This window comes from Bactrocera dorsalis, chromosome 1, assembly GCF_023373825.1.
Source record: "Bactrocera dorsalis isolate Fly_Bdor chromosome 1, ASM2337382v1, whole genome shotgun sequence".
Taxonomy (NCBI): domain Eukaryota; kingdom Metazoa; phylum Arthropoda; class Insecta; order Diptera; family Tephritidae; genus Bactrocera; species Bactrocera dorsalis.
In genome coordinates, this window is record NC_064303.1 from 62,440,845 (window position 1) to 62,458,824 (window position 17,980).

A 17,980-nucleotide genomic window follows, 5' to 3' on the forward strand; every position below is an offset into this window, starting at 1 on the left:
AAAGCATTTTATTTGCTAGTTTTAAAAACAACAGAGTAAGTATTTTTTAAATAAATAATTGTAAATTTCAAGCATATTTAAGTATACATTTCTTTGTGAAGGTTAACAAATTAGATAAACAGGCAGCATGGGAGGATGTGTTATAAAAAGCCCAATCCCTACAACTGGCGTCAGCACAAAAAACATGGACCTATGCAAGGGACAGTTTGTTTGGGCTCTGGAAGAGCCGGACAATGGTAAGTACAACAATTTTATGCCTACACATATCAAATAATTATATTTGCATCATTTGTTGTTGTTGGAATTATTTTATTGTGCATTGCTAATAACTAACAAGCATGTTGTTGACAACAACAAAACAAAACGTCATCATAGACATTGTTGTTGTGAGTTAACAGTTGAGTACACTGTACAACAACTCTTGCTGATTACAACCGGTTTAACCAAAATATTACTAATTGCTATGTGTACTAGATACTATTTTTTTTCGACGAAGCGGTTATCAAAATCGTAAGCTACGATGAGTTCTAAGAAATTTTGCCCAAGAAACCATGGCTTTAAAATCAAAATCGAGCTTCCGGTTTTTGACGAGAAACTTTTTGTATTTTTGCGAATTTAATTTTATTAATTTGCAGAGTAAAAGGGATAACGCCCGAAATACTGGATCCGGAGGTGGGAAGGAGAAGGTAATGGATGAAGCTGACTTGGCCATACTCGATATTCTGGAATCAGACTCAGCTGTGGTAGATGGTTTTGAATTTGCCAGAAAGTTATGGCAACTCAGAAAATCTACCGTCAGCTGAGAATGATTCCAGAATATCTATTTCAGAAGAAACAATTGCCAATCCACCTCTAAACCCAAGAAAGAGGAAGCGCTCTACCAAGTTTCCAAGTGAAACTTTGGATAGAGAGAAAAAAATGCCGGATGGAGCTCCTTGAGGTTGAGGTTTACTACCGGAAACTTCAATGCCTAAAACTGGAGAGGGAGCTCCTACTTCCACCCTCTGCTATCACACAGGGAATTGCAACGGCAGAAACAGAAAATGTATCGCGTCTGTTATTTGAGGAGGGGTTTGATTACCGAAGGCCAATTTTTCATTTGTGTATATTTGATTTCTAAACATTTTATTTTGAAATAATTTGTGATAAAAACAAAAAAGCTCTGAAATTAATAAAATGATGTAAATAAATACAAAAATACTTCCTTTTTTATTTATTCCCTGAGACCTTAATCTCAAACCCAATAAGATACAACGCTTTTGCAGTGGAAAAAAGTCATGGCCAAAACACCACTTTTATTTTAAAACAATACTATAATAGTTGGCATTAGGTAAAGTATTGTAGCAGGGAAGTAACCCTTTCCCATTCCACTCTCTTGATCTATATTATTAAGGGCATCACTTTATTCTTCAGCATTTTCATCCAATTCCTCTCGCTTTCATTGTCAGTGTTTTCAGTGGGTTGCCATATTTTCACTACTCCTTCCGATGCTACAGGGCAATATTGTGTAAGATGGCACAAACTATGACTGTCTTTCCTGCAAACTAAGGCCTCAGTCGCAAATAATTTTTAGACACTGGAATCTTTCTTTAAGAATGCCAAAAACTATTTTCAATTATGCGGAGTGTTTTTTTTGTGGCAACGATTGAAAACTTCTTCACAGGATTATTGGGATTTCGGCGTAATGGTGGTATCAACCAGTTTTTCAATCCATAACCACTATCACCCAAAACCAACAGCATCCGGAAATGGTCTCCATCCATTGTCAAATCTTCGACTTACAGCCGAATTCCGTAGCACCCTTGAGTCATGAACGCTGCCCGGCCAACTTGCATTTACACTGTAAAATGTGTAGTCTAGCCACATATCATCATCACAGTTAATGAGTGGTTTCCATGCCGGTCAACATATCCTTCCTCGTGTAATGGGGCGCATCAATTTTAATGATTGTGCCATCAACGCAACCACACACAGAAGGGAATCCACCCATCAGAAAAAACTTTTCAGCAATACCACTGACATCATCGGGCCATCGCACTGTTTTTTGAAATAAAACGTCTATTATAATGTCGACAACTCTATGGATGGTTCTGCAAACTGTGGATTTTGCAACACCATGCAAAGCTGCAACTCCATGGTACTGGCAACCATTCCGAGCCAATGCAGGCACAGTAGCAGTTGATTTTCAGCCGACAAAGTATGACTGCGCTGTATATTGTGCTCTATTTTTGTCCAACATTATTTAAAAGAAAATCTACCTGGATTTGATTTAAACGGAAGCACTCTTTAAAATTGAAATTTTGTAGTCCCGAAAATTAATTCGGTCTCTATAATTTCTAGCTTTAACCGCGTCTTTACTATTGTCGAACAAAAACTCATGTCTTAACATTTTTGAAAGCTTGACTAGTTATGATAATAACGAATTTGCAAAGCGATCATTTACCTGCAAATTTTTGACAAAACTTATCAATTTTGCTTTGCAAAAATAGAGTTTACAGTTTTTGTGGAACGGAACAGCATAATTATATGCAAAGTCTTTGCGAATTACACTTTTCAATATAAGCTTTGCACTTTGCACAAGAGAACGTACGAGGAACAGAAATTACACAGAGACCATAAAAATTGCAAAAGACTTTGCAAATTACACTTATCAATTTCAACTTATCGTTTATCAAAATTTGATAGTTCTGTGGAACAGAAAGCTTTGCAAATTGACGAAAAATTTGCAAAGTAACAAAGTGAAAAGTTGATAAGTTGTTTTGTGGAATAGGGCCCTGGTCTCTCGACTGTTTGCAGCTGAACAAGCTTATGTAGCACTTAGTCAATGAAATGTTACGAATAGATATTAAATGCTGCCAAAGTATCGATTTACTTAACCAATACTTCATGTCATAGTTCATATTTTAACAAATTTTGAGGTTTCTCACATAAAACTAAAAAATTAAAAATATATATAGTTTAAAAAAACTAAAAAACACGCTTTTAAAGCATATCAAACTAAAAAGTGAAAAATAATTCTTTGTATAAACTAACAATAATAATGAAGGATTGCATTATTGTGAGAACAGCGTGGGGTGCTTTGTGACATATTTTTCATATATCGAGCATGCCACGCTTTTTTCCTCGCTTTTCCACGCTTTTTTCCTCACAGCAATACAGAAGACCCACCAACTTCAACGCTGCACCTTTACAAAACAACTATAATCGTCAAATGCAAGGATTACCTCCAAATAACCCAATTCGAAGAGATACACAGAATAGGCACCAAAATCCTTCATCACGCAACTACAACGCACCAGAGAGGATACAACGAGTATACCAACTAGGCTCTCTCACACCACAACAAGACGGCGATGAATTACGATCACCTGCTACAAAACAAAGTGCCGATTATGAATATAAGACAGGCTTTGTTTTTCTCTGTAGGGAAAAAAAGTAAAAACTCTTCATGGTTTTTCAATATCAAAATCAAAAAAATAATATCAGTGTTAGATAATTTCCTTACATTTTTTGAAACTGATGCATTAGAAGAATTTGATATGCTTCTGGACAAAACAGTATCCGTACCCTATATCTGATAATGATTTTATTAACAAAGAAATAATTAAACTTTTAGAAAGTAAAATAATCCAACCAAGTCCGTACAATTCACCCATTTGGACAGTTGCTAAAAAAGGTACTGACGAACAAGGGAAACCTAAACGCAGAATGGTTGTAGACTTTCAAAAGCTAAACTCTCAAACTTTTACAGATATATACCCCATACCTGATGTAGCTGTGACTATACAAAATCTTGGTAATGCAAAAATATTTACAACTTTTGATTTGGAATCTGGATTCCACCAGATTCTTATTAAAGAATCTGACAAAGAGAAAACAGATTTTAGTGTAAATGGAGCCAAATATGAATTTGGCATGTTTTTTGGACTGAAAAATGCTCCGTCAATTTTTCAAAGGTGAATCGATGATATCCTGAGACTATATATTGGCAAATTTGCGTATGTTTATATAGACGATGTTCTCATTTACTCTTCTTCTCCAGAAGAGCATGTCGAGCACATACGAATTATTATAAATGCACTTCATCAAGCTAACATGAAGATTTCCATGAAAAGTCGTTTGACTTTAAAGACTCAGTAGAATATTTGGGGCACATAATTAAATACAATAAAATCTCCGTCGTAGCTCCGTAAAAATACAAGCTATAAAAGATTTTCCCACTCCTACTTCACTCAAGGAGCTTAGATCTTTTCTAGGTCTCGGAAACTATTATCGAAAATTCAAAAAAAATTTTGCAACCATTGTTAAACCACATTTCTCAAAGGAGGCAACGGTAAAATACCAAAAATCAAAGCGCAAAAATTAAAATCACATTAGATGAACCTGCAATAGCAGCATTAAGTAGAACAAAAATAATTGAACAAACGATAAACATTGAATAAAACTTATTTTTGAACTATTTTATATAAAATAAATGGGTAGAAACGAATTAGTGCAGTGTTAGTAGACATAAAAGTTAGAAATATAAGTGTAAAATTCATTAAAAAATTGTTGAAACATGCATTTAATAGTTGAATTTTTTAGCTTTAAATAGAAATATCTCAAAGCCATAAGTCAGCGGCAACAGTGGAAGGCGGCCAATGTAGAAGAGAATTCTATGCGGAAAACTAATGTATTTTTTACACAAATTTCACTACATGCACAGTAACATACATAAGTGTTCCGTGTTGTCAAATAATAAGTGTTACCATATCCCCAACGATTGAAAACAATAAAAATATATTTAAAAAAAACTTAAATGCAGGAAAAAAAATAAACCTGACCGATCCAACACTAGGGTGTTAGGTTTTTTTGAATAAAACTCCTTTTTGCGTTGGCGGCCTTCGGTCGCGCTTCAAAAAAAAAAATAACTCTGGTCGATCCAACACCGGGGTGTGTCAGGTTTTTTTCGAGCAAAACTCCTTTTTGCGTTGGAGGCCTTCGGCCGCGCTTCAAAAAAAATAACTCTGGCCGATCCAACACCAGGGTGTGTCAGGTTTTTTTGAATAAAACTCCTTTTTGCGTTGGCGGCCTTCGGCCGCACTTCAAAAAAAAAAACCGCGGCAACCCTTTTCTATTGTGCAAATGCTGAGAATTAAACTAAAATAAAATAATTAAAATAAAGTTTTTTTACAACAAATATTAAAAAAATTAATATACAGAAACTTTATAGTGAAGTGTTAGTAAGTGAAAAGTGCATAACATAAGTGAAAAAGTGAGTCACAATATACAAATTATTAATGTAAAAGTTGTGAATTTTTCAATTTTAAATGCAAATATCTTTAAAGCTATAAGTCAGCGGCGGGTTGGGTTTAGTATCGCGCCGGTTAATTTTCGCTTACTGTGCCTAAACGACAGAACCAAATTGAAAATTTTAAACACGCATGTATGCTTAAATTATCGAACTTTATTTTAAATCATATTTTATAAAAATTGGTTCACAAATTTTTCCAAAAATTCACTTTAAAAAATGCTATTTTTTGCAAATTTCTCAATATATGCTAGTGTATTTTCACCTATTGTGCATTGTACCAAACCAATTATGGATACATTTTCACGCACATTTATTACTTATGAATTATAAAAACCACTAGTAATGTTTTTAATTACTTTTGATTGTTAATTTCTTTGTAAATCTTTAAATAAAATACACCTTTTTCTGCATTGAGTTCAATAATGCGAAAAACCAAAATGACTGCCTAATTCGAACTGTCGAATTGCCGAGAAAGCACGAACAAAAGAGAATAAATTAAACCCAGTTAGCAATAAATGTATGAAGTGAACGCGAAAGGTGTTCAATGCTAAAATACTGTGGATGGCGTAGCCGGTGTTGGACCGGCCAGGGTTATTTTTTTAAAGCGCGGCCGAAGGCCGCCCACGTAAAAAGGCGTTCTATGCGAAAAAAAATTGATACACCCCGGTGTTGGACCGACCAGGGTTATTTTTTTTGAAGCGCGGCCGAAGGCCGCCAACGTAGAAAGGAGTACTACACGAAAGTACATCAGTCACCCCGGGTATTCGCTCGACCAGGGTTATTTTTTTAGAGCGCGGCCAAAGGCCGCCAACGCAGAAAGGAGTACTACACGAAAGTTACTTCGGTCACCCCGGATCCCTTTGTATCATTAATAGATGCAATTAAATATGTATATACATTGCACTGAAACATTTTGGTTTTCTTTATTTTGATTTCTTGTCCATACAAAAATGTTGGCTGGGTTGCATTGGTTTCAGTTTGTATGGAAAAATGAGCAAAAACACTGATTTTTGGTCATTTTCAAAGGGCTCCCTACAGGTCTGTAGGGGCTCTAGGCGGTCGAGGGAGGGTTTATTTAAAAGTTCGATCCTTCCTCTTTCCAATAAGGGGGCGTGAGGGGGTAGCCCTCCCCTGTTTTTCTCCATAAGCGATACTAAACCGGCGCGATACTAAACATTTCCCTCAGCGGCAACTATATACATATATATATATATTTTCGTGATCTGGAGAACGTAAACTTTCCAGTGATACCCATTTTATTCCCGAAATCCGGGGATGCTATTCTAAACCCCAGCCAAAATAAATGATTATAAACGAATTAGTGAAGTGTTAGCGGATACAAAATATAAGTATTATAAATCGGAGAAACACGCATTTCAAATAGTTGATTTTTTGAACTTAAAATGCAAATATCTCAAAAACCATAAGTTAGCGGCACCTATATGTATATATATTCTTGATCTGGAGTATTTCCTCTATATACACTTTGCGTCATCAGGTTAGCACATCTTCATCAGCCGAATATGATTGCTTCTGTTTTTGTTGTTGTTAACTAACTGCTACTTTATTGTTTTCTATTTGTTTCATCTGTGTATGCACTATCACTGGCAAAGAGAACTTGCGAGAATAATGTCCCTTTATTTGATTTTTGTTATTTTCTTCTATTTTTAATAGGAAAATGACGCAATTTTTGCATCATCAGGTTAGCACATGCAATTTGTCTTTCATTTATCTTCGGAAGTTGAAGACTTATTGACACCAAATTTTTTGTACTGCTCACGTGATCTATTTTCATTAATATGGGTAAAGGAAAAGCGTTATCGGTTGAAGAGAAAACAAAAATCGAAGCCTTTGAAGAGTTAAAGCTTACAATAACTGAAATATCGAAAAAAACCGGCAGGAGTCGAAAAGTTATATACAATTTCTTTCGTAATAAGTCGGGAAATAATAAAAGGTGGTAATAATAAAGTGCTTTCCGATACTGATAAGAGAGCGATTTTGAGAGAAGCATCCAACTCTCACGAGTCGACCGCAAAGATCCGGACAAATGTTGGCGTAAAAGCAAGTTTATCTACTATTCAAAGAGTTATAAGGAATGCTTCACACTTGAAGAGACTGAAACTACAGAAAAAACCACCACTTAACGATGCACGAAAGGAATTACGACTAAATTTCTCACGAGAACACATGGCCTGGAAGTCTGATTGGCACTATGTTGTCTTTTCAGATGAAAAGAAATTCAGAAGGACCCGATGGATACAATTATTACTTCCATGATCTTCGGAAGGAAGAACATCACTTGGATCGACTTCACAGTCGTGTGGGCGGAGTAATGGTGTGGGGAGCCATCACCTACTATGGTACGTGCGACCTGCACTTTTTCACTAAACCCTTTGAATTGACCACAGACGCTAGTAACTTTGCAGTTGGAGCTGTATTATCACAAAATAAAAAACCAATACCATTTATTTCACGAACACTTAGTCAAACCGAACATAATTACTCTACAAATGAGAAAGAGTTACTCGCAATTGTGTGTTCTTTACAGAAACTCCGAAATTATTTATATGTCATAGCAGACTTAACTATCTATATACACCGATCATCAATCTTTAATTTTTGCCATATCAGAAAAAACAACCCAATACAAAATTAAAAAGATGGAAAAATTTCATCGAAGAATATGATGCTAAACGTTGTTGCCAATGCACTTTCCCGCCAACAAATTAATAACACATTTAGCACAAAGCTCCCCTATACAAAAAATCAAACGTGTAAAACAACCATTAAATTGCTTTAAAAATCAAATTATCATAAAACAATCAAATGGGAACCACGCCCAAATATCATCACAAAATATTTTTTATTACAGTAGTCTTTAACACTAAGACTGAGCTATTGGACATATTAAAAAATGTAATCAAACCAAAAGTAGTAACCGCTATAAAAATAGACGAACAATTATTATTTTACGTGGAAATTGACATTATCAATACATTTCCCAATGCCTCTATCATTCTAACTCATAACATGGTTGACGACATAACCGACATCGAACAACAAAAACAAATCATAAATGACACACATAGACCAGATAACGTATATTTATAGAGAAGGTCCAACAACGGACAAGAGTGTAAACTGTCAAAAGCTAACAAATTGCGATCAGTGCGTTTCACCACAGCTAGCTAAGAAGGAGAAACTTTAACAGCGCGTGAACAGAGCTGAGCATTCAATGAAAATTATGCTCAAAAATATACATTCTTACTACAGACGTACGAGTATGTTAGCCTTTTGGATATAATTTTATACGTTTACATGCAATCATATTAATTGATATGATTATTATTTTGCGTATTTCTATGAACATATGCATCATTTATAACAGTCTAATTAAATTATGCTATTTTCAAAACAATATTTGTAGTTAATGTGCAATTAAGAGTTATTTATTAAATATTTCTTATGTTTGAGAATATATGTATTATAATTTCATATGTATATGAATATGTTTGTAAATATGATATAGTACCTATGTATACATGTACATATATGAGATACTATCATAATATAATATCATAAAAACTTTATTTAGGCAATTCACAAGGTGTCATAAGGTGTCATATCGTCATATTGTCATATTTTTTTATGACTGTCATAACAACACTGTTGTTGTTTCACATGCAAAATTAAAATATGACTGATACAACACTGCGTGGTATGTTTCTTGAGTTCGCTATTCGATCAGCTGTATTTGTTTACATTCTTATTATTGGCGTTTACTCGTAAGTGTTTGAAATAAAAAAATTGAATAAATTTCGTTTTAGTATGGAAGGAAACCACGATATTCAGGTAAATTAAATTGAATATAAATGAAATATGAAAATATTTTGATGTTTATGTGGTTGCAAATGATTTTATTGCAGTGTAAACCAAAACGCCGCCGTTTCAACCCGGTGCATAAGTGGAATGCGGCAGAAGAGAAAGCGCTTGTGGAGTTCCTGATGGAAAATAGAAGTTTCGAGGTTTGTCATTTTAATTAAAAAAAAAACTAAAAAAATTCAAATATGTTTTTTTTTTAAGAAACCAACGGCTCAAAGTTTTTATGGTCGTTTCATCCAAGACACGCAGCTGACGGTAGAGTGGAAAGCAGTGCGCGCAAAAGTACGCAATATGCGCACTAATTATAATAAAGCAAAGGAGTGGGAAGGGTCGACAGGCGCAGGAAGTATGGAAGGCGACACCATAAAAAGTAAATTCTTTTAAGGAAATCTCTTTTTTTTAATTGTGACCATTATTTTTTTCTATAGATACTTTAAGAAAAATGTGTTTTTTCTATGAAGAGCTGGATGATATTTTCGGCAGCAGATTAAATTGTTCTGCAGTAGTGGAAGACAGTTTGGTGTTAGAAAGCGATTCTACAAGTCCATCGGGAGCAGAATGTGTGGTTGAAGCGGGCAGTTCAGTTGAAGCTGAAGAAATACAAAGTCCTGCGTTGAACGACAATGTATGCACTCGAAGGCAGAAAGGAATATATTCCAAAACTGCCTTGTCAGATATTTTGCAGGTTCATGGCGAGATCGCAGAAATAAGAAAGCAAAAGCTTAAGATGGATGTTGCAGCAAGGGAAAGGGAAATGTTAATCAAAGAAAAAGAATTAGAGTTAAAAGAAAAAGAAATAGAATTAAAAAAAAGAGAAATTAATGACAAACTAGAAATTGAAAAAATGAAATTACAAATGCAGGAGAGGTTGGCAATGGAAGAGCTTAGGCTCAAATATAAATAATTTTACAATGTACTACATTTTTAGTTCACTTTTGATATGAATTTATTTTTATTATTATGTGTTTTTTTATATTTTAAATGAAGTTTTTATGTTATAAGTTTTTTTGTGATATTAACAGTTAGTGCCTTTTGAAGACTACGATGTAAATGTACCTAACCCAAAATAAAAGAACCAAAATGAAAAATATAGTTGGATTATAATTAAGCAAAATTAATCATGAATATACATATGTGTATAAGTATTAAATATTTTGATTTTGTATATAACGAAGCAAACAATTCCTCATATTATTTTCTGATGATAAAGGGAATTGAGGCATCAAAACTTCATTGCTGTTTTCATTATCTATATCGGAACTGATTAACATGTTGTGAAGAATACAACACACCATAATCCAGTCATTGCATTCCTTCTTATTTGACGTTGAAAGCATTCTAAATTTAAGCTCCTTTAAACTACCGAATTTCTCTTTCAAAAGACCAAAACAATTCTCAATTCGTACACGGTATTTGGAAAAATACGCGTTGAATAAATCCCTTTCTTCTTTTCTATATTCAACACTGTTTTGTCGGAAGGGCGTTATTAAATATGGTTTCAGTGGATAGGCACTATCTCCCGCGACCCACTGTTATGTCGACAAGAATCGTTCCGGATGCTTTGCTAGTGAACAATTTGAAAATATTTTCGCGTCATGTACACTGCCTGGGAAACCAATCGTCACCTGTCTTATGCGCAATTTATAGTCACAAATCGCTTGTAGTTTTACAGAATATTGACGTTTACGCGAATAGTAAATTTCATGCTGCATAACTGGTGCTTCAGCTAATTTTATTTCGGAACCATCGATGTAACCCACACACCCTGGCATTTCTTTCCCAGTTGCGGACACAATTTCCAGTCTTTCTCTTTCATTGGGCCAGTATAAAAACTCATTTTTTAATCGCAGTATGGCTTTAAAAATTCGTTGCGTTACATTTTTAATAGTGCCTCCATCACCCACACCAAATAAGGAAGCCACTTTGCGAACAGATTGTCCATCGCCGGAATATCCCAACCGATACAGCACTATTTTGAGTTGCAGTTCGATTGGAAGTTGTGAAGCACTTGAACTTGTCTTATAAACAGCGTCATTTTTAATTAATTCTAAGATACGTTCGCATTCCTCCGGGCGAACACGAAGCATCTGATTGAATCTGCTTTCGTCAAGATTCCTTAGCACATTTCGCTGCCAACTGGAACACTTTGGTAAGCCGAAATGAACGCTTCTTCTGTTGTTCAGCAAACAACTCATGCTGATCAAAAAACTTTCAATAGCTTCGTCTTCTTCGTCACCTGGCAAAGTAAAGTAAATAAATATTTGTATTTAATGAAGAAATGTATGCAAATACTCACTTGATTCAACTCCTAATAGAGACAATGCATGATTTTCACATAAAGAAGCTATAATTTTATTTTTCTGACTTTCTTGTGGCATTTCTGTCTTCTTAATTTTTCACTATCAGCTGATTAAGTGTAGAAATATGACAAAATATGACATACAACAGTTAAGGGTGCTCACAAGTGTCGTATTTTTTAAGAATATTAAATATGACATAAGACATACAACAAAGCTTGTGAATTGCCTAAATATATTACAATAATATATGTACATGTAATTTTCATACGCATCTACATATCAGCGCATAATTACATACATATGTATGTATGTACATACATATGTAAGTACCATTCAAATTCAAATCGTAATATTATCATTTATCAGTAAAAAGTGTGCGCACTCTGCTCTACATGTATTAGAGTGTCCGTTATTTACCAAATTGATTATTTTTGACGAGACGCCCCTTAAACTTTTAGTTTTCCATCTAAAAGAGCATTCAATTCTGTATAAGAATATGACTTTTTTATTCCTACAAACCAGAAAGTTCCAGAGAAAAAAAAATTTGTAAAAAGTGGCAAAATCCCATGTAATTTCAATGGGAAATGTACCTATCGTGTTTGGGGCAAGGTTTATTATGAAAATTAAGGGCTTTTTATGGTCTGATATTTTTTTTTAGATGGAAAACTAAAAGTTTAGGGGGCGTCTCGTCAATAATAATCAATTTGGTAAATAACGGACACCCAAATATGTAAGTACATTCATATATGTCCGGCATTGCCTAACAAATAATGTATACACAAACCAACATACAAATATTAGTACACATGTAAATATGTGCGCATGACATTCCCACACAAATAATGCATACACAACATACATACATACTTATATGCGTTCACATGTAGATATGTAACGGGTGATTTTTTTGAGGTTAGGATTTTCATGCATTAGTATTTGACAGATCACGTGGGATTTCAGACATGGTGTCAAAGAGAAAGATGCTCAGTATGCTTTGACATTTCATCATGAATAGACTTACTAACGAGCAACGCTTGCAAATCATTGAATTTTATTACCAAAATCAGTGTTCGGTTCGAAATGTGTTTCGCGCTTTACGTCCGATTTTGTTGAGCGATGAGGCTCATTTCTGGTTGAATGGCTACGTAAATAAGCAAAATTGCCGCATTTGGGGTGAAGAGCAACCAGAAGCCGTTCAAGAACTGCCCATGCATCCCGAAAAATGCACTGTTTGGTGTGGTTTGTACGCTGGTGGAATCATTGGACCGTATTTTTTCAAAGATGCTGTTGGACGCAACGTTACGGTGAATGGCGATCGCTATCGTTCGATGCTAACAAACTTTTTGTTGCCAAAAATGGAAGAACTGAACTTGGTTGACATGTGGTTTCAACAAGATGGCGCTACATGCCACACAGCTCGCGATTCTATGGCCATTTTGAGGGAAAACTTCGGACAACAATTCATCTCAAGAAATGGACCCGTAAGTTGGCCACCAAGATCATGCGATTTAACGCCTTTAGACTATTTTTTGTGGGGCTACGTCAAGTCTAAAGTCTACAGAAATAAGCCAGCAACTATTCCAGCTTTGGAAGACAACATTTCCGAAGAAATTCGGGCTATTCCGGCCGAAATGCTCGAAAAAGTTGCCCAAAATTGGACTTTCCGAATGGACCACCTAAGACGCAGCCGCGGTCAACATTTAAATGAAATTATCTTCAAAAAGTAAATGTCATGAACCAATCTAACGTTTCAAATAAAGAACCGATGAGATTTTGCAAATTTTATGCGTTTTTTTTTTTTTAAAAGTTATCAAGCTCTTAAAAAATCACCCTTTATGTCACCCGCAAAAACTACGAATATTGTTCTACAAAAACAAAAATCGTCTAATATAGCAGGAGTCACCAGTCAATATGGCAGCGAAATGGTCGATCCCAAATTTGCAGAAAAGCACAAAACAACAACATTTTCATTCATGAACGCAAGCGCACTTTCAACAGGCAAACTTGCTTCATTCATAAAAACAAATACCATTACATCTCCCCAAGCATGCCTTTGCCAACAAGCGTCTTTTCGCGACGATGGCAAAAGCTAAAAATCATAAATTGAACAATTTCTGATATTTGTATGAGAAGGAAAAAGCGACAACCCCGCAAATATAAGTATAGAATAAAATTGACAACATAGTTTATTTGTCGATTTTCAAGTCAAGAAATGTGCCGAAGAAAATATTCAATATTCCTCTGATTTATGTGTACAGTGAATCCCGGTTAAGTAGTATTCCGCTTAAATGAAAATCATCCCTCTTAACTGTCCATATCTGACTGCACCTCAGGGTTTGTTTTTTGAAATACATAGAAATTATTATTTTAAGTAACACTCGCTTAAGTATCCACACTCGCCTAGTGCCATATTATATTTTTAATTTCAACAAACCACAAAAATCAGTATCTTTGATTGTGGCACATAACGGGGAATGACTGTATTTGTCAAGGAATGTAAAAATATTTTCACGCGGCTTGCAAAAATCTGCGTCGATATGTATGCAAGCTCACACACAAACATCCATATTTACCCTGGTTTGTTGACGAAGCTGTACAGCGGCAAGGGAAGCAGTGGCAATTGGCGATCGCTCGTTTGTGTTTTCGGCACAGCTCGGATTTTCTACCAACAACACAATGTTGTGATGCTTTGTTGTTGACTCTTTGAAAAAACTTGAGCTTCAGCCATTGGTTGCCCGTGAAACTAAGATTTCGCATGAAGCATAAATTTACATACAAAGATGTGGGTAGACACATTTACAAACATTATGCGTATGGTTCTTTTTGTTTACCTGGACACATAATTACATATATATGTACGTGAATATGTGCGACCGCTTGGTCTTTTAACATGTTATCAAAACTTTTAAAGGCCTGTAAATAAATATGTGTGTATATAAGTATCTTATCAAACCTATATTAATTAAATATTTACATACTTATGTAGGAAATAATGCATATATGACTTTATTATACGAGTATATTTTCTATATACTCGTACATATGTATGTACATCTTAATATATAAAAATCACGTGTCACGTTGTTTGTTTACGATGGACTCCTAAACTACTGAACCGATTTTAATGAAATTTTTAACACTGTGTGCAGTTTGGTCCAACTTGAAAGATAGGATAGTTTATAACTCTCCTTATAGTCGCATTATTTATTTATTGCAAATTATTTGTTTATTATTAGCAAAGAGCTATCCACCAGTTGGTGGCGCTAACAGCGGCATTGAGTACGGTATGTTACAGTAGATGGCGCTACAAACATTAAAAACATTAAATGAAAATGCGTTGTTTGAAGTTTATATTATTTGTGGTAAAGTTATACGAGTCTATGACTTCCAAAAAAAATAAAAATTGGGCGGGGCGAAGTTCGCCGGGTCAGCTAGTATGTATATAAATTATATGCAGTCGTTTGCGCATTGTAAATATACGAATCTGTAAGCGTACATTTGTAAACATTGAAATTAACATATTTTTTCCCATTGGCTCTAACAACTTCTCAGTTCTGTTATTTTCATGCCCCTGATGTTAAGTGGTGAAACACGCTAATAATTTTCTGTGGTGAAACACGCTCATCCAAAAATGTAAATATCCCAAAATTTTAGACATCGTGAACATTCTCTATAAATCAGTGGCGCTCAACGCAAAAAAAATCCAAACACGCGTGTTTGACTGATAATTCTGCTACTGCGAAAAATATTACACGCACACGAAAGCGGCTAAACACGTACGCTAGGTCAACACAAAGAATCGGCATTTAGTTTCCGTTGAGCAAGCAACATCGCATCGCGCATTTTTTTAAATACACTCACAGAAACACCTCGAGTTTTTAAAATGTTTTCAAGCGAATGGCAAGAAAATTATTTTTTTATTGAAACTGATGAAGGGGAAGCGCAATGCTTATTGTGTTACAAAATATTAAGTCGTTGCAATAAATGTAGTGTGGAACGTCGAAGTTACGAATATTGCGTTGTATATTAGTACATATGTATGTAAATGTCTTGAGTATTTCTAACAAAATTTGTTCAGTGTACATGGCAGCGAAAATCTATAGCAATGTTTGTGCAGTGCAAACGTAAAATGTAGTAGTATTGAGGCGTGCGCACCACTGCTATAAATATACGTTCTTTGCATAGAGCGCAATTACATGAAGCAACTTTTGTTGCTAATTCTCGGGCGATTCTCTTTTGCTGTCGCCCATTACCTTCACACGAGCAACTTGTGTTGTGCAACTCTGTTCGAGTTTTTTTCTCATTCTCTTTCACTTTACTTTAACCCATTGTCGTTTCTTTTTCCTAATAGGTATTTGGGACACTCTATCGCATATATTAATCAGTTCTGTCAATAAAGAAATACATTTTATTTATAATTCAAAATTAAAACAAAGATTATACGACAGACTTTCACATATATCACCCTTTGTCTGAATCAATTTGTATGGCTTTCTCCATACATTTCACAATATATTTAATTAATTCGATTTTTTCGTCATACTCTATTTTCTAAAATATTTATATTATATTATATATATTTGTATACATATTTGCAAATTACTTACCAAAAGATGAAATTAAATTTTTTAAATATCTTCAAAATATTAATTTCAAAAAAATATAACCAAATGCAACTATGTACTACGAAAGAAAGAACACGAATGCCGAAAAACGTCGCAGCGAACTGTTACGAATAAGAACACAAAGCGAGTTGCTGAACGCTGGAAACTCGGCGCGATTCTCCTCTCCTCGTCGCCCCCTCGCCTATAAACCAAGAGTTGCCGCAACAAAAGTTGCCTCGTGTAATAGCCGAAATAGACGTGCACACAGAAACTACAAAAATAATGCACAGGAAATTTCCCTAAAATATTACTGGCCAAACATACTGTTACGATTTAACTGCTTGCTAGTTTACTTTGCTAGGTTCGTATCTCTGGATTGACGAATAAAACCAAAAACTGTTTAATTCAATTCAACAATTCTTTATTTTACAACTCGTCTACACTATAACAGTTTACTCTTAGCACTGATTAATTACGTTGGCGCTGCTACGGTTTATATAGCCACGCACTCTAAAATATTGCGTCTGGAAATTACAAGAACAAAATGCTATACGGCGCCAAATGCAGCTAAGCAGACAGCCGCGGCGCCAGATGTCTACAACAAGACAAATGCTATCCCATATACCTACAGCTATTGTTCATAATAAGGGATGCATATAGCAATACAAATACAACTTAATACTACTTTTGTAACAATACGTAACGCTTGTAAAAAAGAAGTACAAGACTGTGAAATCTGGCTCACAAACAAATATGAACGCCGACCAAACAAATAACCAATTGGTTCCGCACCAACGCCAAACAAAGTAGGCGAATACATACACTTAGACTTACACCCCTATTCTGTGCATTTGACAAATTAATAAAATATTGACAGTTAACTCAAATATTTATCGAGCGAGAAATATTTTGGTATTCTGTGACAATCTTGATAAAAGTAAAAGCTTCAATTCGCAAAGCTTTTCCCCACACGTGTGGTGAACAAAATAATGTAAATAGCAACAGCTGATTTCTATTCAAATTATATTGATAGTAATATGCGTGCAGTCAATTGCTCCTATGATGCTTTTTATTCCAAGTTTTCTATAAAATCTGGAATATATTTCAAATAAATTTGCTTAAATTAGTATATTATTAATACTTGCCCCGTTTTTATAAAACTTTCTTCCTCTGTTGAACTGGGAAACTTTATTTCTCCTTCCTTCACCTTCACAATAAGTTTTGCTACAGCCCGCACACTTCTCGAAATGGACGCCTGATTCATGGGCACGTTAATTTGCCTTGTTACCTACACATTTCTGGTATGAGCCGTGTCCAAAGAAGTTAAAGGTAGTGACGTTTTTCTATCGTGTGGGGCTAGTTCATCAATCAAGCAACGGCAAATTTCACGAGTTAATCGAAAATTTTGCGCAAAAGTATTCTTACTCAAAGAAAATTGATTACTATCCTCGCGTAAACATTTTAAATGCCGCGCGCGATTCCTAACAGATACATATGTATTTAATTCATAACGAGCACTGTCAAGAGCATTTGACATCTTAACAACTTATAAAGAAAAGAGCTTTTTATTTCAGACACAGAATACGAAATGCTTGATAAATTTCAAATTTTGACAAATTATAAATATGTTGAATTTATCAAGTGCACAGAATAGGGGTGTTATTCTACATGAGCGATAACATATATGTACATTAGCTTAACGGACAAATACTAAAAACTTTGCTACTTCAGACAAATACATACATACAAGATACATACAAATACGTCGACGAGATTCTTTCACAAATATACCCAAACGCAGAATTTTTAATAACGATCTATCGTTTACAAGCATAGGTGCACAACAAATTTGCAAACGATTACAAATAACACATCACACAAAAACGCCAGCGTTCCATTCT

General features: G+C 34.8%; 1 protein-coding gene and 1 pseudogene across 11 annotated transcripts in view; one reads left to right on the plus strand and one right to left on the minus strand.

The window, feature by feature from the left end:
- LOC115066680 (homogentisate 1,2-dioxygenase) overlaps window positions 1–17,980 on the minus strand; it is a 312,248-nt gene that overhangs the window by 112,540 nt on the left and 181,728 nt on the right. The window lies entirely within an intron of this gene.
- On the plus strand, window positions 8,961–9,885 carry LOC125775547 (uncharacterized; annotated as a pseudogene).